We start from the raw sequence: 6000 nt of genomic DNA, 5'->3' as shown, positions 1-6000 counted from the left end.
AAATTTAAAGCAAAAACGATCAAGATATGAAGGTATTTTTCTTCAAAACTTTAATATTGACTCTATCCTGTGCAGTTATGAATCAGGGCTAATGTGGGATATGAATACAGAACTAATGCTCTACATCAAACTTTAAAAGATACTTTGTCATTTTGATAGTAGTGATTATAAGTGATTTCAGGGGCCTTCCTTGGTGGCGCAGTGGTTGAGCACTAGGCTGCGAGGCTGCCTGCAACCCCCGCAGCGCCGGTTCGTTCCCCAGCTGCCGGTGAGGGGCCCACAAAAAAAAAAAAAAGTGATTTCAGGACCACTATTTTGTTTTTAAAATATAGAATCTGTTCTTTTGGTTTTAAATGAGCATTAGACTTTTAGAAATGATTAGACATAACTGTTACAAGAGGGATTGTAACTAATGGCTATATGAGAATTTTCATTTTCATTGTATACTCTTGAGGGATATAATTAGTGATAGTTCAATCCCTGCTGAAATTTGTCAGATATTCTCATCTGGTAGTTATTTATACAATTTTTATTTTTTATTTGATTTTTTTGTTAAAGAAATATTGCATTCAGGGCCTCCTCTGATGGCGCAGCAGTTGAGCGCTGGCCTGTGAAGCTGCATGCAGCCTCTGCAGCTCCAGCTTAATCCCTGGCCGCTGGCGAGGGTCCCACATGGCATGACAGATTTCTCCGGCCGCGCCCGCTGCTCCCCTCAACAGTGTATTTCGTTGGTCTGCCTGTTCTGTTCCCCACTCTGGCTCTGGTGAATTCTCTCACCCTCCCGCTCGTCTGACTATACCCAGTGCTTGTATGAATAAATGAATCTTTTTTAAAAAATTGTTATTTAAAAAAAAGAAACATTGTACTTAACATTATATAAATTGAGATGTGCATCACCGATGCACACAAACACACACAAATTTTACACTCAAAATCTCACACACAAACACAAATTTTAAAGCAACATTACACTAAAATTGTTCGGTTAGTCTTAAATCATTACATTAGAATAGTTCAGTAGGTCTTATATTTTAAGTTTACATAAAAATATATGAGCAAGTTTGCTTAAGAACATTCCTGTAATGCAGTAAGCTCTCATTTTTTTTTAAAAAATAATTTATTATAAATTTGTTTCTTCTGGTTTTCTTCTTTGTTTTTTAAAAAGGTAAAGGCAACAGTAAAATGATTTAGGGTGTTCCTGAACACATACAGAAAATATATCTTTCTTCTGGATTATTTTAAATTTAAAACAAATTTCTCTAAAATGATAAATGCAAACCATGTTGTATTTTTGAGTGCAAAGTATGTCCCAAAAAGTTAATATAAAGTATTCAAATTATGCCAGGAATCTGAGTGTTATGAAAAATGTTCAGAATGTTTTCTCAACTTTCATATTTCATTATAAACTGTAAGAAAACCTTTCCTCAAAGATTCTAAGAGTACAAGATGACAACCATGCAATGCTGAAAATATTTGAAAGTTGATTTTGTCTAACTACATATATACACATTCCTCTTTATGCTGTTACTAGAATGATAAATTGCTTGGTCCAGAACCTAAAATTTTTTATAAAAAGTATAAATTTTGAGCAAAATTGAGTACAAATATCCTCTTGTTCTTAGAGGTATATATTTAAAGCTAACCTTCTCTCAAAGCTGCCTTTGTTCATGTGTAAGACATTTATTTTAAGAATCTTCTGAGATCCTTTGAAATTCTGATACAGGGATATTGTTGATTACCTTGGAAAATGTGAGCTATAAACTCTGAGGTGGGTCACATTTTCTCAGAGTCAGAGACCCAGAAGAAGAGTGACTGCCGAAAGTTGGGCCAGGTGGATTCTTCCTCCTCCCTGCCTCGTAACCTTGTGACTCCAGGAGGAGTTATAAGACTGTTGATAGCCAGCATAGCTTCTGGGTCCAAGTCTTCCTACTGCAGGAAATTCTTATTATTTCAGGGGCTTTCTAATCAATAACCAGTAGAAGGCAATTATTCTATAGATAGGTTTAATTAGTTTATTTGATGCTCAGAGCATGTAAATTTGCAACCAGGTTGTTTCTATTAGCTATAGAACCATAAATTAATGGTAATGTTCTGGACTAAAAAGGTAAGGCTCTGTGCAAGCCAACCTCAGTACAATTCTAATGGTTAAGGAAGAAGATTGGCATCTGTGGAGTCTTACTTAAATAGGTATCTCACATCTTGACATTTTATGGCCATCATCAACCATAATTTATTTCCCCCTTTATTATAGTACATTTCTATGTTTCCATTAAATGACCTGACTGAGGATATTGAGATATAAAGCTACCTAAAATCTGCCTGTATTTATAATAAAAATATTTTATTTTCTAAACTATCTTTATAATCTACAAAATATTCCACAAACTATATATATCATTCTATAATATCTCATTTTAGATATGTAGTATATTATATTTGTTTTATGTTTCATAGTATAATTCTGTAATTATTTAATAAGTACATATGCCCCATATAATAATTTCTGAAGAATAGAAAATCTTGAATAAAAAGGATGTCCCCATATTTTCTAGTTAGATGTATTTAATGTCTTGATTTTATTTATATTTTTGGTTTTATGGAGATTGCAAAGGCATAATTTATTTAAAATATGCTCGACTCAGATTTTATATAAAAATTTAATGTCTTTAGATTTTGTTTCCAATGTGTTAATCCAGTATCACTCCTCACTTTTCTAGTCATTCCATTTTTTATTTACTTTCTCAGTTATGTAACCAAAAAGCCCACATATTTTCTCCTTTATAAAATGCTATCTTCCATGAATGCAAATTAGTTTGAGATTTGAAAAAAAAGAAACAAGAGGATAGAAAGAAAGAGAATCTTTAAAGTCTTGGAATGGTTGCTTGAGCATTGTTCAGCAAGTAGTCATAGGCACTTTGTTCCCTCTATGAGTTTTTAGAAGTAGTGATGAGTTACCAACATTCTTTTTGTGAGATTGGCACATTTGTGAGATGACCAGTGGGGTCTGGAGATATGACTAGGAACAGTTTTCTTTTTGTGAATTTAATGGGCAAATATGGGGATTGAACAAGCTTTAACATTCATCTGTGTTCCTACCTCTCCCCTGGTCATGGATTTGAAAAATTGCTATTGAGACCAAAGTCAATAGTTTTTCCTATAGTGCTCCTCTCCTTTATATAATGCATTGCCATAATAGAATGTGCCAAGCATAAATTAAACTTGGTTGATGGTGAGATTAGATCATAGGGCCTTTGCTGATTTTTAATTTTTCCCTTTTATCTCCCCCCACACTATCCCTAACTTCTTCTTAATTATATATGGTGCCCCCAATGCTGTGATTGATATATGCTGATAGAAGAGTTTGTGTGAGACCATAATTTGTTTACAATAGAAAGTAAGATAATTTACTCAATTCTATAGCCTTTAATACTGAGATGAAAGCCATACTGGAATTCTGAATGCTAGCATTTCTAAATGTCTGTTTCCTTTGGCTCTGCTCTTTCTTTCTGACTCTTAGTTTCAATTAAAATTGGAGCGTTTTTACTTGGTGTATTAGTTTTTATATTTTAGGATGATAAATAATAGGGTGGAAGCAATTGAAAAACAATTATTTTCACAATGTTGACAGGTTCTAAATTGGACCTTTTAATTTGAATAAAGCCAGGTATCATTTTTTTTTTAATGTTAACATTAGACTAGATAGAAGACTCAGTCTCTCTGACACTAGAATTCCTTTGCTCCTCTGCTCTGTATTATTTGCTTAGCTTTTTTAAAATCTTTTTTTTTTTATTATTAATAATATCAGAGACTTCTTTAGGATTCCATATAGCTAAAATATTTTGTTTATGCTCTTAGTTGTACTAAAAGAGCTCAATTCGATTATCTTCAGCTATCTAATCATCTATAAATTGGTAACTGTCAAGAAATAGATTTTTACTTTACTTTGTGAAGTAAGAGTTGCTCTGAGAGAGGCCTGGTAACTTTGTGGAATCTAAAGGGGTCTCAGATAATAGGGTGAAGGAAAACAGGAGAGAAGGCAGACAATAGGAAGACTGAATAAAAGGTAACAGTTTCACATAAAAATAAGGATTTAGAAAACCTCCTATTTTAAGACTGCAATAAACATTGAATGCATTGTATTCATGCTCTAATTATTTTAATTATAACAAAAATAAAATCCAGAGCCCTTTTACAAGCATTCAGAATGCAGTGCTTCCTAACACAGAGTTAGTAGTTTGTGCTGAGAGGCTGGCTCCCATGATCCGGTGTGGTTTTTGGAATCAGGAGTGTGTTTGGTTAAGTCACTTTCTAAATTAAATCTATGTGTCCTGGAAACCAGAAAGTAGGTTATTGATAACCCATTATCATGGCATCCAAATAGTATTCCAGGGGCAGCCCAGTTTCTTAATTTTAAAATAAATAACAAAGTAAATGAAATTATTATTATTAGGTAACAAAGGGGACGGCTTTGTGCCTTGGATATCTGTGGTAGGACCATTATCATTGTAGGAATGTGCTGAGAGAATTATTGGCATGATAAAAATACAGTACTTTAATAATAATCCATGCATAAAGCACCATGAGAGAAGATAGGGCAGAGACCTAATGAGTTCTGGATCTTCTCCATACTTCCTATTGCTACAAAAAATGAAGTTTGAGATATTAAATTATAATGATGAAAAGAGCAAAATCTGTAATAGTAAGATCAAGTTGTATCATATAAATGTGATTTTTAAAATTTTAAGTGTTTCATTTTATTTATATTCAAAACAGATGCATGATTGTAAATATGGGTGGTTGTAATATTCTAAGCACATATTTTAGGGACTTCCTCCCTTTTCCAAATCTCACTCAAGTGGAACATACACTCATTTCTGTAACAAAAATTCTTTCTACTCTATTGGCAAAATGAATAGCATCAACTCAAAATATTTAAAAATTTAGTCACATCCACATCCTGCAGCCTATAAGGAGCTTTCACGCTTTTGGGCTCGCTTTAGATCTTTAATACCCTTTCCTTTTGTGTCAAGGAGCTCACGAGGCGTAAAGAAGCACTGATAAACCCACTTAGATCCCTTCCTGGGCCGTCACCTCTCGCTGCCAAGCGGCTTTAGGTGGTAACTGATCTGTGACAGGCTGCCAGTCAAACAGAGCATTTCTGAAAGCTGACACAAAAGACTGAACGCTGGAGAATGGATAGGAAAAATAAGAAAAGGACCCAAACTGTATCAGTGCCCCCCACTCCATCTCGGTCTGTTCCTCTTCACTACCACCCCCACCCTCTGGCCCACCCCTATCCTCCCTAACCTCTTTTGGTTGGTTTCGCTCTTTTCTTTTCTTATTCTCTTCCCTCCCAACAGCACGCCTCCTCCCTCCCGACCCTTTCCCAGAGCACAGCCTTTAGCCCTGTTCTCTCTGGCTCGCTCTCAGTCAGGTTCATGGCAGGGCCAGTATAGAGTGGAGAGATAGGGATCAGCAGCCCTTCCAAGGCGGGACTGCCCCAGTGCACTGCTGATAATAGAGGCAGAAGTGAGAGTGACAGTCAGATGGAAACTGACACAGGCCTTCTGTCAATGCCGCAGCTGCCCGTGGGACTGGGGTGGGGGGGGGAGGTGGTTTGAGCTGAAATGTCAGTGCCGATAACTGCACCAGCTAGCTATTTTTCTCTGTAGGTGTTGTGCTATTCCGCATGTGAGGTGAGGTTTTTTCAAACTCCGTAGCACTTACTGTTTCTTCTCTGTTGGTGTGAGTGTGTGAGCAGAAGCAGCTTACTCTGTGACATCCTCACTTAATTTCTTCTGGTGCTGTGGAGCCCCTGTGCTGTGATTGTGTTTGACAGTTTTTGTTCTCACAGCCTTTTGAGCGTTTTAAAGATTGATAAATCTTGTCATATGAGAACCCTGAGTGATGCCTGAATATTTCACATTCTTATAGCTGTAGATCATTTCTGTGTTTCCCTACATCAAAATAATACTAGAAAATATTAACTGAAGAATATGG

Source organism: Talpa europaea, assembly GCF_964194135.1.
Source record: "Talpa europaea genome assembly, chromosome: 2".
Classification (NCBI taxonomy): Eukaryota; Metazoa; Chordata; class Mammalia; order Eulipotyphla; family Talpidae; genus Talpa; species Talpa europaea.
The sequence above is the reverse complement of the archived record's forward strand: the minus strand, read 5'-3'. Positions refer to the sequence as shown.